The following is a 21,809-nucleotide window of genomic DNA, read 5'->3' as shown; positions in this document are numbered from 1 at the left end:
GTTCTTGTGTGTTATTTGTATGTCTTCTCCAGATTATAAACTGCCATGAAGGCTTGCACGAATTGCAGTATATCAAAGTATCAAAATAAAGGAGTCTTTTATAAAGGTACGCTAGCATCTCTACCATTTAGCGTATGCTTTTTTTTTTAGTGCGTGCAAAAATGCTATTGTAACTTTGTAAAAGGACCTCTAAATAAGTGAGTAAATGCAGGGTAGATTCAAAGTATAACTTCCTGCATTTACCAAAAGGGATTTGCATTTTCTGTATGTTATTTTTTTGCTTTTAACATGTGGTAAGTACAAAACTTACAACATTTTAGTAAAAGGAGTCCTAAGGGGTCCTTTTACAAAGATACAAGAGCGCTTATGCGCGTATAGTTTGTGCCAAATTGGCACTATTTCCTGGCTAGCAATTTAACTGTTATTTATTTAGGAGAAACTTATATTCTGCTGACCCAAGAACAATCTATTCCTCATTAGGTAACAAAATAACCTATTTGTCAGGGACAATCCAAGCTGTGATAAGTAGACAAAAAAGAGTTATTCTATATTATCAAATGACTAATATGGTCAATAGATGTCACTGCTGTACGATAACTGAGACTTCACTCCTTGCAATAGAATATTGTTTCTAGATTTTTACTAATTGTTGTAGAAGTGAACACAACCAAGAGATTGATTATTGAGGTTTTTCTTTGTTGTTCAGTGGCACTTTATTTTGAAAAGTTTCCATAAATTATGACATAAATTCACGGACTGATGGATGTAACTTATTCTTGTGATCGAAATGCCCTGTGGGATTATGAGTCTGGGCACTCTGTGAGGGCAACAGGGGTGAGGGCATTGCCTTCGGGGGAGGGGGGGTTGGGGTATGTCAAGGGCTAAGTAGTGGTGAGGCTGGGGGTGTACTAAATCCTAAAAGTGATATGTTGTGTGGGGTTTTTACCTTGTCATCATGTGTTTCCAAGGCAATGAAAGAAAAGTTGGAAAAACGAGTTTATAGATATATTTTCCCTCCAGTTACAAGAGGAAGAATAGGAGAGTAATAATTTGAAAGACAAGTTAAATTTTTTCTTGGAGAGGGAAAGGAAACCCAACATATTTTGGTCTATTACCAATTGGACATCAGCATTTCACATTTTCATAACGGTGATAATAGAACGGGAGCCAGACATGAGCCCTTATTTAGTGCGCTACATGGATTCCATTATTCAAACTCATAGGCATTATAGGGGCTGGGCTTGGCTTAACTATGACATCAAATTTAGGAAAAGTATGGCGGACAATCCATCTATCTCATGGAAACATAGGGTAGTGTATTTGTGGTTGGACGAAATGTCAGTGCACAGGCCATTAATACAAGAGAAAGGGTGGAATTACATGGAGGGTACAGGATATCGTCAGGGGCAGCCCTTTCAGTCAGCGCTGGCATTTCAAAAGCAGTTTGGGGTGCAGGCAGGAAAGAGAACATGTCGGCAGTTCAACAATGGACACTGCACTTGACACCCTTATAAGTTCCGGCATGCCTGTGCGGTTTGTGGGGGAGGGCATACAGCTGGGCAGTGCAGGCCACAAAGAGATAGGAGGCAGCAACCACGTTACTCAGGTCAGCAACCAGTGTACTCAGGTCAGTCTGTTGGGGCAACTGGCTCCTTCACCAATCAAGTTTAAAAACATGTTATGGTTGGCAAGATACCCGGATAGAGCGGGTGCTGATGCCATAACATCAGGTTTTGCGAAAGGTTACATAATTCCATACAAGGGACCTATATCACAGTCATCCCATTATCCTAGGAATGCTTTATCAATTCATAAGCATCATCAGGTAGCTGCAGACAAAATACGGAAGGAGCTGCTTTTAGGTAGGATAGCAGGTCCGTTTCCGGAGCCCCCGTTTAAGGCAATGATAGTTTCGCCGATTGGGATTATCCCAAAGAAGGAACCAGGGAAGTTTCGGTTAATTCATAATTTGTCTTATCCTATGGGCCATTCAGTTAATGATTTTATTGACCCCCCTCTGTTGTTCAGTTCATTATGCTTCAGTTGATCAGGCCATACAACTCATTAGGGGTCATGGCAATCGGGCATATTTAGCCAAGGCGGATGTAGAGTCTGCTTTTAGACTGTTACCAGTTCATCCAGAATCTTTTCCTCTTTTGGGTTTTCGGTTTGACGATCAATTTTATTTTGACAGGTGTGTCCCAATGGGCTGCTCAATTTCATGTGCGTATTTTGAGCAATTTAGTTCTTTCGTGCATTTGGTGGTGGAGCAATTAGTCCCGGCAGGGGCTTTGGTTCATTACTTGGATGATTTCTTGTTTGTAGGAAGGGATGCTATGGAATGTGTGACTAGGCCGGAAACTTTTAAGCAAGTGGCGGCTCACTTTGGCATACCTCTGGCAGCTGATAAGACGGTGGGCCCAGTAAATATAATCACATTTTTGGGTACAGAGCTTGATGTTACTGCCCAATGTTGTAGGCTACTGGCAGAGAAAATTGATAGGTTAATTACAGCGGTCAATGCTATGCTGCAGGCAAAGAAAGCCACATTAAGGCAGTTTCAGGAATTGTTGGGTCTCTTGTGTTTTGCTACACGGGTGATGCCCATGGGGCAGATATTTGCCAGAAAATTAGCTTTGGCAATTAGGGGAGTAGGGAAGGTGCACTATCATACTAGGGTTACTGCAGATATTAAACAGGACTTGGTAGTATGGGGCAAATTTTTAGCACACTTTAATAGGCGGGGATTCTGGCATGACATACCAAAGTCAAACAATGAATTGCAGTTGTTTACAGATGCAGCGGGTGGGAAAGGGTATGGTATTTATTTTCAGGGTGCGTGGTGTGCGGATCGGTGGCCTAGATCTTGGATTGAGGCAGAGATTGTACGGGACATTACCTTTTTGGAATTGTTCCCTATAATGGCTGCTTTCCATACTTGGGGCCAGGGATTAGCAAACAAGGCCATTATATTTAATTCAGATAACACGGCGGTGGTGGAGGCCCTAAATAAGTTATCAGCTAATACAGTTCCTGTTAGTTTTGCAGTGCCTTTGCCTTAATGTATCAATTCGAGCAAGGCATATACCAGGTAAAGAAAACATCATAGCAGATGCTCTTTCTCGATTTAAGTTCGCAGACTTCAGATCCAGGGCCCCAATGGCAGACAGGCAGATGCCAGTGCCGGACAGCAGGTGGACATTTGGGCCCAAGTGGTATGGGAGTTGATTCTGCAGTCGTCTGATGCTACAAGGAAGAGATATACAGCATCCTTCTTGTTTTACATTCAGCATATGATGGATCGAGGTTGTGTGAATTTATTCAGAGCAGAGGCGCTTGTGAAATTTATTTTAGCGGCCCGTCAGGAGGGTCGGAGTAGGGCGCAAGTAGCCATTACACTAGCGGTATTAGTTTTTTCTCTAAATTAGTGGGTATTGATAATCCCACGAAGAAATTCGTGGTTGTGAGAATAATGAAGGGTTGAAACAGGGTGGTGGGCTCACCAGGATACAGGAGGCAACCCATTATGCAAAATGAATTGATTAGACTATTTGCAGCACTGGGGGAGGTTTGTGACATGCCATTTGAGGTGCGGCTCTTCAGGTGTGCTTTTGCATTGGCATTCCATGGAGCACTTAAGGTTAGTGAACTGGTGGCGAAGTCTAAGCTGGCGGGGACAGAAATGGGTTTGTTGCTGCGGGATGTCACGGTCACAGGGTCGGGTATTGATTTGCTCATACGGAAATCAAAAACTGACCAGTTAGCCAGAGGTACGCACATATGGCTTAGTCAGAGGGAAGAGGATAGGGCATGTCCGTTACAGAATCTCAATGATTATTTGGTGGTAAGGCCAAAAGGGGGGTTTTGGCTGTTGATACATGCTAATGCTTCACCGTAAACTTGTTTTCAATTTATTAATGTGTTTCAACTTTGTGTTCAAAGGGCGGGTTTGCAGTGCAAAGGCTTTAGTTCTCATTTGTTCAGAATTGGGGCAGCTACTACGGCTGCAGTTCAGGGGGTACAGAACAATGGGATTAAACAGTTAGGCCGGTGGGGGGTCTAATGCGTACAAGCGATACATTCGGCCTCCCCAGCCATAAGCATTGGGGTGTTAGGATGAATGCCCTTACTGTTCTTATGTATTCTTATATTACTGTTATTGGCATAACTTGATAACCTGTTGCTTCGCATGTAACTTGCAGGTTGCCTGGATGAGCAGCAGAGGATACGGATCTGTGGTCACTCAGATGTACATTGGGAGAATAAGAGGGCAGCTGTCAGGCCCGCTGGGTGAATTTGGGTTTTCATGTGGGTAAGGTGGCAGTAAATTTGTTGGGTAAGAGAGGGATGATGTGGACGCAGTTGTTGCCGACTATTTCTTGGGAGTTGCGGACTGCACGTGCACCACATGTTATAATATTGTATTTGGGTGGTAATGATTTAGCCGGGGTTAACAATGTGTTACTGGTTAAAACTATGCAAAATGGCTTATTAAAGTTGGCATGCTTGCTGCCACGGACCACAGTGGTGTGGTCTAATATTATCTGTAGATGGGTTTGAGGGGTGAAAGATCGCATAGGGCAGTGGATAACACACGGAAAAAGATTAATAATTGGATGGCAACGTTTATGATGGTTTTGAAGGGTCATACGATTACACATGATTTATTAACGAAATCTTGTGAGGGATTGTATAGAGCTGATGGGATTCATTTGTTGGATGTGGGGTTGGACATCTTTAATTCTGATATACAGGACTATATAGAAGCCATAACTTTAGGAGTTGGTCGCAGCCAGGGGTGGGGGGAGCCAGCGGCAAACGAGGTGTCATTGCCGTGGGTAGTGGCGTAAGGCTATGAGAGTTATGCAATGACAGTGCCGAGTACGCAGTACCTTAGCAGATAACATTGCTAAGTGATTTAGTAAATGCGTGTTGAAAATAGTTGTTTGAAAGTTGCAACATTAAGCAAATTGTATGCCTGCATGTTAGCAGGTTTAGAGAACAATGTGGAACGGCTAGTCTCCTGGCTTGGACGGCCAGGAGGCCAAAAGCTTTGGCTTGGAAGTTGTAGGTGCATCCTTATACAGGATGCATCAAGTGACATTGTGTGCTATGACATACAGCACTGAGGAGGAGCAGGGTGCTTGGACGGCACAGCCTGTGGTGAAATAAGAAGGAAGAGGAAGGGAGCTGTGTACTCAGGCGAAGGTTATGATTACAAGTGGTATTTGAATATGTTATGTGTTTTATGGTGGTAAAATGCAATGTTAAAGGCCTGGCTGTGGCCTAAATAAAATCCAAAGTTATCAAAGAAGAATGGCTTCTGGTGTAGTCTTGGATATGAAAGTAGGTATGTCTGAGTGAGTGCCGAATGCCCAAGTTGAGGACAAACAGTGGATTCTGTATGTCAGTCGTAATAGCAGACTACGGATTTTTCCTTAATCTCAGATATGCTAACCGCAGTTACCACATCCTCCAGCAATGAGTTCCAGAGCTTAACTATTCATTGAGTGAAAAAATATTTCCTCCTTTTTGTTTTTAAAAAGTATTTCCATGTAACTTGATTGAGTGTCCCCTAGTCTTTTTACTTTTGGATCGATTGGTAGCGTGTATTTTACAAAACAGACATGTACATGTAGAATACTTGCATGCGTTTACACCTTCCTTTGAGAATGTGTAAATGTGTGCATGAGAATTTATGGGGTATTGGGGTCACTGTAGGAGTCTATTTTCTAAAGGTAATTTCCTATTGAAATGATAAAATTAGTCTTCAGGAGTAAGCTATTAAATCTTTCTTGCATGTATAAAAACTTCTATCTGTAGAAATATATGCTTATAAAATTATCTAGTATATTAAAAGTATATACAAGCATTGAAGTACACGTTGCCAATATACAACAGATGCATTACATGTAGATTATCACAAACATAGGTAGAAAGCTGACAACTGACTCGGAACAACTTTTACAATTATAAAATACCATATAATAATACTTATTTAACATGCAATGATGCAGACAGCTATGCCTTCTATAGGGATTGTGTAAATGTTTGCATCTTAAATATAAGCATATTTTTTCAGCATCTTGAACTAGTTTTTCCATAAAGAAAAGTATTTCTTCCTTCTTTCTTTAATGCCAGTACAGAATAAATTGAGATTGTACTCATTTATAATCCAAGACCGACCATAATATTCCAGTCATAAAACAGTGATGAGAACAGACGGCATTCTGAGCTTAACTTCTCCCCATTGTTACGATTGATTGCCATGAGAATTGCTTCATGCTGTGTTCTTTCACTTTCTTTGTCGTTTTAATAATCAGTCACACAAAGAAACACTCACATATCCTATCTATGCAAAGAATACACCAGCATATCATACCACAAACTTTTCATCTTATTTTTATAGAAATAAAATGACTGCATATTTAAACAGATGACTTTATAATATTAAAGAATACCATTTTTATGTTCCTGTAGAATATTCAGAGTGGTCCATTATTCTACCCTACACAATTACCATGAGAATTATGCAAAGTAATTCTTTGACTCAATATCTAGAGAGATGTCAGGAGAGGTCTTTTAAAACTCTGTAAGCAAATCTTTAAGCTCCGTGTGGCATTTACTGACATATTGACACATCTGCCTGTCCATTTAAACCTACTGATGTTTTATGAATTCTTTAAAGCAAGTACAAACAAATGTGTATGGTCAAAAATGTTCTACAAAAAACATTAGAGCTCTTTGACATGATTATACTATGCAGTCAAACTTATATTTATAAATAGTCCTCCTTCAAAATATATTATATGTTAATTTATATTTCACAAATATATTAGAGAAAAATGTAGGCAGATAAAGACCATATGGACTATCCAGTCTGCCCATTTGTGCCATCTACTCTCCCTATCACTCCCTTAGAGATCCTATGCACTTGTCCCAAGCTCTCTTGAATTCAGATACTGTTTTCATCTTCACAGCTTCCACCGGGAGGCTGTTCCATGAATTCACCATCCTTTAATTTATAAATTAATTCATTTAAGGAACAAAGTTATCCAACATCCATATCATGCATGTGAAAAAAAAATAACTGGTCCCTTAGCTAATCAACCAAACTTAACTGATAATTAGATTCAGTTGAAAGAACACAACCAAGCTCTGTTCAATTCAACCCTCACTATAAACTGAACCTCACCATTGGGTTGATGCAGAATGCCTTGTGGTATATCCATGGCTCTACCACAAAATTAGCTCTACAAAGCTTCCACAGCATTCTATAATCAATGGGCATGCAAATTGCATTCATAATTGGCAGCTTAATGTGCAATGTCACCCTTCCTGTCAGTGCCTGAGCCATAATTAGTTGAGGCACTGACAGGAAGGGTGAATTACAAAATAAAAAGTTTCCAGTGGTCAGCACCTGTCTGATCTCCCTCCCCTTCCACCCAATTTGACTTGACCTAACACAACCCTGCACCCTGACATGACTGGCACTGGACTGTTTCACCAACAGGAACCAGTCTCCCTCCCAACTTTAAAATTTCCCTGATGTCTTCGGCATCCACTCCTCACCACTTTACAAAAATTATACCTGGTGTCTAAGGTATCACCTCATGACTTGGATATAACAAAAGAGAGGGAATGAAGTACAAACTAAAGTCCAAACAAAAAAAACAGCACCACGGGCCTTTAAAAATGGAACACAGTTCTTTAATGAATGAGCCTTGACAAAAAGACCCGACACGGGCCATGTATCTAATTGGATACAGAAAGTGAAAGTGCCTTGGTGCTTTGTAGCTTTTACTATATGAGACGTGGGGTAAGGAATAATATATTGTAGAGGAATATATTCGAGTTATTCCCCAAGTTTTCCACGTCATCACTGTGACCCCTGACGCAGGTGCTAGTCACCGAAACACGGCCCGTGTTGGGTCTTTTTGTCAAGGCTCATTCATTAAAGAACTGTGTTCCATTTTTAAAGGCCCGTGGTGCTGTTTTTTTTGTAAGGTATCACCTCACCCATTACCCCTTTAAAAATAAAACAAATTCCCTGGCATCTAGTGGTATCCTTCCCTCCCTTCCCACCTGACCCAACAAATCTTTTTTGAAGTCCCCAGCGTGTCATGCGGATCCCCCGACTTTTCCTAAACCCATTTCTAAAGCTCTGGAAGTCCACACTGAACCAAGGTGAGAGCCATTATCTCTAAATGGAGAAGACATCAAACAATGGTGAATCTTCCCAGGAGTCAAAATTACTCTAAGGGTGCACAGATAACGCTATCAGAAAATTACATAAGATATACTACTACTTATCATTTCTATAGCGCTGCAAGGCATACACAACGCTGTACACCATACACAAAAATGACAGTCCCTGCTCAAAGAGCTTACAATCTAGATAAGACAGGCAGACAGACAGAACAATTAAGGGTAAGGGAATAAAGAGGTGAGGATGAAAGGACATGGCAAGTGAGTAGTTTGGAGTCAAAAGCAGTGGTAAAGAGGTGAGCTTTAAGTCTGGACTTGAAAACGGCCAAAGAGGGGGCTAGATGTACAGGCTCGGGAAGTCTATTACTGGCGTGAGGTGCAGCAAGATAAAAGGAACAGAGTCTGGAATTAGCAGAAGAGGAGAAGGGGACAGATAAGAGAGATTTATCAACAGAATAGAGTACCCGAGGGGGGACGTAGGGAGAGACAAGAGTGGAGAGGTACTGGGGAGCGGCAGAGTGAATGCACTTATAGGTCAATAAGAGAAGTTTGAATTGAATGCGGATTCGGATAGGGAGCCAGTGAAGTGACTTAAGGAGAGGGCTAATGTGAACATAGCGACTTTGACGGAAAATGAGTCGCACAACAGAGTTTTGGACTTATTGAAGAGGAGAGATGGCTAAGAGGAAAGCCGGTGAGAAGCAGGTTACAATAATCAAGACGAGAGGTGATAAGAGTGTGGATAAAGGTTCTGGTAGAGTGTTCAGAGATGAAGGGATGGATTTTGCTGATGTTATAGAGAAAGAAATGACAGGTTTTGGCAATCTGCTGAATGTGAGCAGAGAAGGAGAGAGAGGAGTCAAAGATGACCCCAAGGTTACGAGCAGATGAGACTCTTAGCCTCTTTGCAGGGAGTCACATGCTGCTTTTAACTCCTAACCCCACTCACTTGTTCAGTACCCATGTTTTATCATTCCCACCTTAGGGGGTCTTTTATTCCTATGGGCCCAGATAACTCAAGATAAGCTTTAGTAAAAGACCCCCTAAGGTAGATAAGCTTTAGTAAAAGACCCCCTAAGGTGGGAATGATAAAACATGGGTACTGAACAAGTGAGTGGGGTTAGGAGTTAAAAGCAGCATGTGACTCCCTGCAAAGAGGCTAAGAGTCCTCAAAAGTGATGAGAAAGAATGATATTAAATTATAGGAAGTGTTTGGTTTGCAAAAGCTGATGCAACCAGTTATTCAGTTTAGGGGACAGTTACTTTTCCACATGGGTAATATGGAAGTTGGGGGGGGGGGGGGGGGTTCCCATGTAATAAGGCCATTTTTACAGCATCAGTAAAATGGACAATTTTCCAGTTCTTGTATTAATGGTCATGTACCAATGTTGCCAATGGCACATGGCCATTAAAAGAAATTGCCATGTGAGCACTTAAGTAACAAGAAACTCTGGGAGCAACTCCGCTAAATTATCTAAAATAACAACCTGCAAAAATGGCGGGTAATAATAATGGATTGTGAGATAATTTTTTTAATAATGGAGGGAAAGAAGAACTCAGACCAGTGACAATTATTGATCAGTAAGATCACAACAATATAGTCACTTCCATATAATCACTGGTTTTCTGCCAACCTGCTCCTTAAATATTTAATTTGTGCGCTTCAACATATATATAAATGCTGTGTATCCAAATCAAAACATAACCACAGCTACTTAGTTTTATTGTTGCTAGCTTAAGGGCCTCCCCAACGGTCCCGTTTCGCCAACTGGAGCTTCATCAGGGAAAGAGAGCCCCGCAACATCCAACTGTGGAAAAAACCGAGCAAGCTATAAACGCCGCCATGAGCACTTACCAATACCTATTTTGTAAGTGGTAATGGCTTACACGGTAATCTTACATTAACTTGTTAGCATGCAATAATGTAGCCATGCTAACAGATTAGTGCAGGAATGTCCAGTCTCCACCTCTGACATGCCCCTTCTAAGAAAAAATAAAATGTACTTTTAGCATGTACACATTTGGAACTTACCGCTAGACATGTAAGTGCATCCCATGGTAAGCCATTTTAAGCTGTGTTAAGTGTGCTAGTGCCTACCGCAACTTAATAAAAGGGTCCCTTTGTTCTTTAAATAAATTAAGCAATCATTTAAAAATGTGCTATTTGTTTATTCAGGTTCCCTTTGTCTAATATTATACTTTGTTTAAAGATCAAAAATCATTATTTGTGACATATTCTGTAATAGGGAAAAGTACCTGAGGCATCAGACGGTTAAGTAACTTGCCTAATGCCACAAGGAGCTGCAGTGGGGTTTGAACTCTAGTCTTGCTAGTTTACAACCTCCTACTTTATACCACTAGGCTCCTCCTCCACTCTACATAGCACCAACATGCAAAACATACAAATACATGCTAAGTACTTCATTATTATGCAATTTGAATAATGCCGCATAAACTGAACTTCACAAGCTATATTATTCATTGAAAAATGTTGGCATTATTTTTCCACTTATCATTGGACTACCGATATGTAGCTTATTGCACCCAGAAGCCTTCTAAAAATAGTTGGAATAAATATGCAGCCTGGATTCCCACCAGCAAGTCTCTCTACTCTTCTGAAGGCACCTGACCAGACCTCCCTCCCCTACTAAGACATCAGGGGAAGGGGAGATGTGATTTCATATTCTGCTTTTCTATGGTTGTAGTCAAAATGGTTCACTTATCATATACAAATACTTATTTTGTACTTGGGGCAATGGATGATTAAGTCACTTACCCAGATTGACAAGGAGCTGCAATGTAAATCAAACCCAGTTCCCCTGGTTCTTAGGCCACTGTCACAGTTGTGACCATGCCCTTATGTCCAGACCTACTGTTTCTCTGTATATAGCTCTGTGACCTCTCCAGTCTCCCTTTTTCCTGCTGCTGTTGTTCCTGTTAGCCAAACCTCACTTTGGTGTCCCAGCTTCTGCTTCATTTTCTACTTGTGACATCATCAGCCTACTCCTTTATAAGGACCCAGGGAACTTTCCTGCGTTGCCTTTGCAAAAGGTCTATTTTTTTCTTTTCTTGTTGTACTGTTGTTGTTTGATTCTGAGGGAACTGGTTTTCTTGTTAGCTGTGTCTATGGGCACAGCCCTGAGCTCTGTGTGTGGTTCTGGTTTGAACCTGAATGGATTACTTCCCTGTTAACTAGCATAGCCTATTCTGTTTCCCTGTGTGGTTTCCCTTGTTACCTTTCACTGTTCAGAGAGCTGGCTGTTGCCAGCTTCTTTCCTTGATTACTTTGGTTCTGTGCAGCTGTGTCTGCTCTCTCTCTCTCTCTCTCTCTCTCTCTCTCTCTCTCTCTTTCTCTCTCTGCCTGCTTTACCTTTCCCTACCCAGCTGTGTGTGCTGGCTGAGTTCTGGTAAGAACATTCTCTGTTTGTTTTTCCTTTGTTTGCTTTAATCCTTTGTCTGCAGTGTTTGTTATTTGACTCTGGTGAGCATTGCTTCTTTCTGACTTGTGTATTAGAAGCAGCCCTTCGCTTTAGCATGCTTTAACTCTTTGTCTGCTGTGTTTGTTTCCTGGTTCTTCTGAGCATTGCTCCTTATCTGACTTGTGTATGTAAAGGCAGCCTTCCCTTTTTGCTTGCTTTTCCCTTTGTCTCTAGTGTCTTATTTGAGTGCCGTGTGGCATAGCCTTGTGTATTTCTGAGTTACTTCCCTTTATCCCTGAGTGTCATGTGGCGCAGTCTTGTGTATTCCTATAAGTGGTTTCCCTTTATCCTTGAATGCCATGTGGCACAGTCTTGTGTATTCCTATGAGTAGCTTCCCCTTATCCTTAAGTGCTGTATGGCACAGCTGTGAGTGTTCCAATGAGTGGCTTCCCTTTCTCCTTGGGTGCCTGGTGGCACACCCTTGAGTATTCCTTTGAGTGGCTTCCCTCTTCCCTGAGTGCTGTATGGTACAGCTTAGAGTGTTCCTATGAGTGGCTTTCCCTTTTCTGCGAGTGCTATGTGTTCAGCTGTAAGTGTTCCTTTACTATGGTTGTGTGGCCTTGTCATGAGTTTTCCTTGTGTGCTTTCTGTTTGAGTGGGTTGCTCTTCTATTTAGCTGTGACTACTAGCTCAGCCTTGAGCTGCCTCTCTGTGTGGCACGAGTGGGCTGTTCTTTCATTTAGCTGGGACTACTAGCTCAGCCCTGAGCTACCTCTCTGTGTGTTTTATGTTTGACTTGGTTAGGACTTCATTTATAGCTGTGGTTCTAGCACAGTCCTGAATATCCTCTCTGTTTGGTTCCGTTTGTGTTTAAGTGGGTGGTTCTTCTGTTTAGCTATGACTACTAGCTCAGCCATGAGCTGCCTCTCTGTGTGATTTCTGTTTGACTTGATTTCTGGTATCTTGTCTGGATTCAGTGTCTGGTTTGAGTGGGTTCCAGTTTGGCCTTGTGGCCTGTATGCTTGGACTCTGTTACAGGTGGGTTCCAGTTCAGCCTTGTGGCCCATATGAGTGCCCTTCCTTTGTTCCTGGATCCTGTGTTTATCAAGTACCGTTCCTGGTTTTTGATTTAGCCAGGCTCTGGTTTCACCTTGTCTTGGGTGTGCTCTATTTGCCATGTCTGGTATCTTGTCTGAATTCAGTGTCTGGTTCACTTCTGATCTGCGCCTCCCCAGAGGACTTGTCTGTTGCAGCCCTGGCTGCAGGCCAAGGGCTCACTATCCCGATTTACATGACAGCCACTTCATGAACCATTAGACCACTCCACTATTCTACCACTATCCCCATTGTCAGTGCCTGGAATCCCTAATCAAGACCCCCAATAATAGATGCAGAACAGAATTTTGATGCTCTTTAGACATTATTTTAAGCTAGTAGGGAGGCAAGATGACGACAGAGTTGGAGTGTTGAAGAGATGCTCCGTACCACATACCTACATTTCCTTGAAGGAGCAAATTTTCCTTTCTCTGATGCCTAAGAGAAGGGTAAGGCTGAGAACCGGTCCCGCGGTCTCTGCTACACCGGCACCTGGTACTTTGGAGCATTTCTTCAGTCTGAGAACGGCGTCGGGTGCGGGAACTCTATTGATGGAGAAAGCGGGGAAAGGTGAGACGCTCTCCTGTCTAGAGAACGAAACATCGCTAAGCCCAGAACAGTGGTTAGCGCCTCCCATGCCGGCAGACATGCCGAGGAGGGGCCTGGAAACCCCTAGTTCCCAAGAGGTGAAGGGGCCTCCCGGCGCGGGACCTAACTTGGAGGAAAGTCTGCCGACGGTAACTGCACAAGAAGTGCTGGAATTAGAGGACGGAGGAGAAGTCTTGATTGGGGACCAACTAATGCAGGAAGTGAAGCTGGTAAGAACAATATTAAAAGCACATTTAGCAAGTAAGTCTATTTTGGGGGAAAAACCAGATAATATCACTTTGGAAGCCATCTGGGAAGCCTTAAAGAGCCTAGAAACTTCATTATCTCAAAAAATGTCCTTATTAGTGGACCAAACTCAAACTTCCTTGAATAAAATACCAGTAATAGAAACTAAAGTACAAACTTTGGATAAATCTATGGAAAATAATTTGAAGGAAGTACAAAAGCTTCAACAGGTGCAAGTCAATTTAATCAAAGAAAACTTATATCTTCAGAATAAAATAGAAACACTGGAGAACGCTCAGCGCTCAAATATATTAAGACTGATTAACTTTCCAAGGCAGCTTTCATAGCTCCAGTAATAACTTTTAAAAAATATTTGAATGAAGTCTTGAAAATACCAGAGAGTGCATACCCCCCAATATCAAAAATCTACTATTTATTACCATATAAATAAAAGGAGAAGGAACAGTTGGAGGGTCAAAGAACTGAACTATCATTTGATGTTTTGAACTTGAACCTAACACAAACTTTAGAAGATGACAATATAGGATTAGTACCAATGACTTTAATAGTTTCTTTTGTCCTACAACCGGATAGAGATTGGATCCTCAAGCAAATTTTCCTTCATAGAGACCAGCTGTTTATGAACTATAAAATAAGAATGTTTCCAGATGTCTCTGGAGTAACCCAGAGAAGGCAAAAAGAATTTCTTAAATTGCGTCCCAAGGTGTCTCAATTGGGAGCACTTTTCTGGTTAAATTTCCCGTGCAAATGTGTAGTAAAATTTGTATTCCAAACAATTTAATATTTTTCTGGATTCCAAATTAGCTTTGTTACCTTCAGATCAATCAAGACTAATTGTAACATCTACTCCGTGAAAAAAATAGAAATTCCTGGATCTCTCCACCCCCCCCCCCCCCCAATCTTAATTTTTCCTTTTAGTGGAAAATGTGTATCAGTGTTTCCTGAATATTGTGATAGGCCTCCTAAGTTGTGGACTATAGATGAATAATATGGATATATTTTTATTATGATTATACTGTTAAGGATTAGTATAATTGATTTGAATCTTTTTTTCTCCTTTATTACTGTCTATGACAAGTTATCTTTAAATGTGAGATGGAAAAATGTTTAAAATTAAACATTATTTTAATATAAATGTCCTTCTTTTCTTTTCCTTAAAGTGAAATTTTTTCTGGATGTGACAAATGTACTCAGGATAGGCATAAGCAATTTCTTCTGATATGACTTAGAGTTTTTGATTTGAGAGCTTTATTCCTGCTACAATTTCCTTACAAATGTGTTATAAATATCTCGATCATACTGATGTCTTTTTTGAGCCTTGATAAATAAAATGTTAAAAAACACATTGACTGCAAATTTAAGCACATTTTAGTAAAAGGAACCCATTGTGTCCTGCCACCAGTCAAAAAATGTGATCTAACCAGGGACAATGAAGACTAAGAAGAACCTAGAAATTGTTCTTGTTATCGACTTCTCTGTACACTGGAATCATATTTACTGTTAGCATTACCTTGTAAATAATCTCTTCTCTATTTTCTCTTTCATTCTTTTTTTAATCCATAAATGTATGATTGTAGCAACATGTAAAATTGTCATGTCAATAAAGTTATTGGAATCAGAATCTGACTCGCCATTCACCTGAAGGCACCCCAACCTCAGGCCAGACCCCTGGACCCCAATTAATACATTTCACTCCCCCTCCTCCAAAGACATCCTTAGTTCCTGAGGACCCCCTCTCTTAGGAACCTGCCAGAGAATCTGCCCTAACAATCTTTAACTGGGCAGTGCCATTGAATATTAGCACCAACCAACCAATCCCCCTTCTTGCCTCTTGACAACCCGATTCTCTCTCCTGCAACTCTCAAGTCCTAGCAGCCCCCCCCCCCAACCAAGTGACAAGTTTGCAAAGATGTGTCCACTAATGAATATATTGAATAGCTCATATAGAAAGCTTGTCATCCTTGAATAACATATGCCAATTGATGACAGTATGGCCCCATACTTTGGTACAGAACCAGAGGAGTAGCGTGATCAACAAGACACTTCCAAAGAAACCAAGGAGATGAAAAATAAGCAATCAAAATGTTCTTTAATAGTAGAAGATAAGACTCGACACGGCACCGTGTTTAGGCAAGAAACGCCTGCCTCAGGATTCTACAAGTTAAAGTAAACAATATAAATATAAGTACATTAAAATGCATATATAGCAGAATAGTGTATAAGGATATGTAATTACATATATAGCCATCTAGAAACACATATGAAAGTATATTGAAGACACAAAATCTAAGTCCATAAACGTGTTTAAGCAGAATAATGTGGGGAATATCTTACTATATAAATGAAGAGTGACCGACGTGCCGCGCATGTGCAGCACATCACAGATCACTCCTGCGCCATCTGTCATTACAGGAGCTACGCCGACGAGCTGCGAGAGCGCTTCTTAACCCAGGCTCCTGCTGTTTCCCCTCCCCTCATCCGGAGGCGGGGGGCTGCCGAGGGGAAACCCATGTCAAAGTGGAAGTGGAGAAGTAACGAGGTGTGCGCAGACTGCAGTGTGCCCGGAGAGGCTGTAGGCAGCAGCAGTGGTTTTCTCTCCTTATACTTGCTCCTGTCAGTGCTCCGATTTCTGCCTGCAGCACTAAAGATGAAGTCGGAGGGCTGAGAGGAGCAGGTATAAGGAGAGAGAGAGAACGTGGACTTGGGGGGGGGGGAGGGATGTGAGGGTTCAGGAGTTAACAGAGAGAGAGAGAAAGGGGACCATCGGGAGGGGTAAGGGATTCAGGAGAGCAGGAAAAATTACTGGTAGAAGGAGGGCAGAGAGAGAGAGAGAGATGTTTGAAAGGGACAGATGCTGGGAATAGGGGATGAAAAAAGGGAGGACTGTGGTCCTGGAGTGGAAGGGAGAAATGGTGATCATGGAGGGCAGGGGATAGCTGGTGCCAAAGGAGGGGAAGTAAAGGGAAAAGAGGAGAAAACAGGAGGCGACTGTGATCAGGAAGGGGAGAAATGGTGCCCATGGAGGGGAAGGGACATGGAGAGAAGAGAGCCAGGAGGGATGGTCATACACACTCACACTCTCTCTCTCTCAACTCACTCTCACGGTCTCTCTCTCTCTCTCATACATACACACAGACAAACTATTACAACAATAAGGGAATACATATATTGGGGATAGCTGAACACGTAGTGCTGACCTGTATACAGTAAACAGCAATAGGTGGAGCTGAACCGAATCAAGCCTTTAAGAAGACTAATGATGGTGGATATGCAGGGAAAGCATAAACAAAACTGTGGAGGCAATAGAAGGCAGGTCTAAATGGCTAGGAGTGGTGAAAAAAAAGTAAAGATACTGTGAGTGACACAGGTACTAGTGCAAATGGGGAGATGATGTGAGCAACAAGGGTGCCAATGTGATGATTGTGAGCAACACAGGGTGCAAATGTAGAGAGATTGCAAGAGACACACAGAGCACTTTGAAAGACGATGTGTTAGGCTGCAGAAGGAGAGGGTCAGTGCAGCATATAGAAAGAAAATGAAGTGAATCTATAGATAAGGCCGAATAGACAAAAATGATATCTAAACCAGAGCCCAGCCAGATGTGAAAATGAAGCACAAAAAAGTGTGATAAGATGGTAACCCCAAATCAAAATACACTGGAGCGAAGAATCTAGTCCTAATAGGGTGAGCAAGGGCTGCGGTAGATATTTAAATGTGAAAGAGCAGCAAAGACAGAGCGGTGAAGAGAAACTATCAGGATGCATGGAACAGTGCAGGAGAATACTTCGGTAGACATGGAGCCAAGTTGTTTCTAAGAACAAAGTCCATAAGACTCATCAACACATTTTGGTGTTTGTATAACAGATTTGGATACTTGTTCTATTTCAAGCCATCTGAGGGTGCTTCAGTGCCTCTACAGCACACAGAATTAGGATTCAATGAATCTGTGGTATTGAAATTTATTTCTGTTTACCATCAGGTGTTTGATTTCAATTTCCTACTGACAAGTTCTTCAGTTCTTTGAAGTAGTTAAACTTCCTCACAACTACAGAACGAGGATGGGACTTGATATATTACATTTCTGGGATTACAAAGTGGTTGACATATTATATACAGGTACTTATTTTGTACCTGGGGCAATGGAGAGTTAAGTGGCTTCCCAGAATCATAAGGAACTGCAGTGGGACGAGAACTCAGTTCACCTGATTCTCAGGCCACTGCACTAACCCTTAGGCTACTACTCCACTCCACTGTTGGGCTACAGATATGCTGGAACCATTATGACAAACCACATTAAGCATTGTCGAATTGTACCAAAGGAAAATTTAAAGAAATAGGGAGCTTATAACTTTGCTGCTTGATAAGAATTCTAATTCCTGCAATAATAATTGCATTTTCACAACGATTACCAATGTCAACCCAGTCAAGACTATTTCTCCCATCCAACACTGGATCCTGTACAAAAAATGAAAATGGCTGTTCTTCAGCCAAACACAGTTAAGAAATATAATTTCTACCTGGGAGGAGTAGACAGAATGGACCAAAACATTCAGTCAAAGAAATGGTGGTGGTCAGTCTTCCTCTTCAGCCTTGATAGCAGTTTACACAATGCCTGGCAGCTTCATTGCAAACTGTCAAAAAGCACCGGGGAGTGAAAATGTAGATAATCTGCATTCATACAAAGATTGTGACTCTGTACTTGCAGAAATTTGGTAGTGAGGCTCAGAGACGTGAAGACCAAGAAGCACTAAGGAGTTAACTAGCAGACTGTCTCAGCAAGTGAGAACAGATGGTACTGAACATTGGATAATCCCACCTGAAAAGCAAAACAGATGTACACCGTGCAAGAGGAACACAACTAAAATGTGTGCCAAGTGCAAGGTTAACCTGCATGAAGCATATTTTAGAAACTTTCATTGTGATTAGTTCATTATAGTTGTTAAATAAATACACATACCCATTCATACCTATTGTTTCATGTTTGGAACATTAATTTCTCTACTCATTTTTAGCAGTTTTATTGCACAATAAAAGGATAAACTCAATACTCAGACATGTCTTACTACTTGACTGGGAATGTTGTAAAATAAATTTCAGGTAAAAAACAAACATTTGCAAAAACAGTTAATTACCAGTGCCCAGACATAGCTCAGCCTGGAATACCTAGGATTAATTTAGGGACCCTTTTACAAAGCTGCGTTAAAGAAAGGCCTGCGGTAGTGTGGGTGCATGAAAGGACCACTTTTACCACAGCACCAATTTCCATTATTTTAAATGGAATCGTAAATGCCATGCACTAATAAAAATATTAGCACACAGTGATTTACTGCCTGAGCCTTTACCGCCTCCTACTTAGAAGGTGTTAAGGGCTCATGCGCTAACCCGGTGGTAATCGGACAGCATGCACCGATGGCCAATTCCCACCAGGCATGCCTACTCCCTGCCCCCCTCCCCATGTCAGAAAATACAAAAATATTTTCTGGTATTGGAAATGCCACATGGCAAACACAGGGTGCCATGCAATAGTTGCTGTTTTGCCGCAGACTACCTGAGTGGTAGCTCTACCCCACCTTTGTAAAACAGCCCCTTAGCCACTAACAGTGTTTAAACAACAGCTGACTGCTGCTGGCTGAACTTTACATGTAACTCAAAATCAATAAGGGTTCAATATTACTCTAAGGGCCCTATTTACTAAGCCGCACTAGAGGCACGTTAGTGTTTTAGCATGCGCTAAGCATTAGCACGTGCTAACCATGTAGACACCCACAATATTCCATGGGCACCTACACTGTTAGCACATGCTAATTTTTAGCATGTGCTAAAAAATGCTAGCACAACTTAGGGGCCCTTTTACTAAGCCACGTAAGCATTTACGTGTGTCCACGCGTGCCAAAATGAACTTACTGCCTGAGTACCATGGTCTCTTGCAGTAATTTAATTTTTGGCATGCATCTGATATTCGCGACCAAAAAATCATTTTTTATTATCGGACGCGTAACAAGTGGCATTTGATGCGTGTAGGCCATTACCACCCAGTTACCGCATGAGGACTTTACTGCTAGGTCAATGGCTGGCGGTAAAGTCGCAGACCCAAAATGGATAGTAATTTTGATTTTGTTGCATGTCCATTTTGGCAAAAATTATAATAAAGACTTTTTTTACAGGCACGCTGATAAAATGGATCAACGTGCACCCAAACCCACACCTACACTACCGCAAGGCATTTTTCAGCGCACCTTAGTAAAAGGAACCCCTTAGTAATAGGGCACCGAGACTGGGGAAACTTCAATGCAAACCAAAACCCACAAATATCCCACAGTGCACAATTTTAAACCTTAAACTATATGTTGATTTAAACCGGATCCTCATAAAATATTTTAAAATATATGTTTGCTCATACTTGGAACAGACTATCATAGCTCATAAAAATCTTATGTGAAACCTCTGCACACTCAAGAGTCCATAAGTTTTATATACATTTTTAACAAAATATGTGAAAACTGAAAAAAATACTTCAAAATGTCATTTCGATATTTTGTGTGAAGCAATACAAAATATGTGTTTCTCTTTTATGAAATAATTTCAAGCATCGCTTCACACCAGTGTTGTAGCCACAAGGTGGGCCTTGGAGACCTGGGCCCCCCTCACCTTCAACTCGGGTCCCCTCTGCTTTAATGGTTGGCGGGAATGTCAAGCCCCACCAGCTGAATAGGTCTCCTCTACAATTCCCACCTGTGCTGTTCAAGCAGCACTTAAATCAGCAGTTGCACTTTGGCCTCCAATGCCTGCTCTCTTGAGCAGGCATTGGAGTGACTGAACTGAGCATGTGTGGGAGTGCCTATGTCAACAGATAAAATGCGTTGTTGACTTGAGCGTTGCTCTGGCAGCTCAGGTAGGGTTCGTGGAGGAGACATCTTCAACTGGTAAGTCTTTTGGCATCCGCACCAGCAAAGGTATGCCTCAATATTGCAGTTGCAGTGGGGGAGGGGGGTTATGGATAGAATAGCTGTCCACCTCGATCTACCTTGAGCCTTCCCAACTACACACAATATATTTAAGTGACCATTTGAAGTATTTTTTTTCAGTTTTAAAATATATTGTTAAAAATTATATTAAAATGATGGACTCTGAGTGTGCAGTGATGATACGTGTGTGAAGAGGGTGTCACATAAGATTTTTATGATCTATGGTGGTCTGTTCCAAAGTATGAGCACACGTGTATTTATAAATATTTTATGTACGTTGGACTTAAATCAACATATAGCTAAATTTAATATTGTGCACTGTGGGATATTTAGTGTTTTTTTGGCTGAATTTACATTTCATTTACATTTAGCTATTATTTAATATACATGATATATTAAATAGTATATTATACAATAGTATATTAAATAGTAGTGGTCCCAAGGGCAAAGGGGCCCTTTTACTAAGGCATGCTAGAAAGTGACTAGCACTGCGATTAGTGCTTGAGTTTGCCACATGCTTTGGCCACTTTCTTATGCGGCTGAAAAATGTCCGTAGTCGGCTTTTTAAAAAAAATGACCATGTGCTAATTTTCCCATCAGTGCATGGCCATTACCAGTGGGGGCCCTTACTGTCACCTAAATAGGTGGCAGTAAGGGGCTCCCATGCTACTCCTGTGCTAATCGGGTAGTGCTCGGTAATATTCTTTTCTCCCCATATATGATACAGAGTTTTATAAACACTTCCTCGAGGGTATGTAAAATATTATTCTTCATGCTCAATTCACTTATAAAGCTATCCTTTAGGAGTCAATTCTATAGGTTGGAACCTAGACAAACACAAAGTAAGCAAGGAAGCCCTGAAGAGAAAGAAAACCAAGACATTTTCAAGGATAACATTATGGTAAAATTAATCCAACCCATCTGGGTTTCAACAGAATTGCCTGCATCTGGGGTCTAGGACATACGGTAAATGCATTTAAAATTAAATACATGAATATCATTTTGAACATAAAAAGTACATAAATTATAAACACATGATTGATCACACACAAAGAAACTTACACATAGTAATAAATTGAAAGGAATTGAAATAATTATAAAAGAGAAGGGATAAGCAATCTAAACAAGAGTTCATTCTTTGTTCAAGGAAGCCTATGCATATTTACCCCACAACCCCTAAGAGAGCAATTGAAACAAAAACAAAACAATGTCTGCCTTTAACCTGAAATAAAAACGTTAAAAGTTATCCTAATCTTAATATCTGGC

Source organism: Microcaecilia unicolor, chromosome 8 (assembly GCF_901765095.1).
Source record: "Microcaecilia unicolor chromosome 8, aMicUni1.1, whole genome shotgun sequence".
NCBI lineage: Eukaryota > Metazoa > Chordata > Amphibia > Gymnophiona > Siphonopidae > Microcaecilia > Microcaecilia unicolor.
This window is presented reverse-complemented; position numbering follows the sequence as displayed.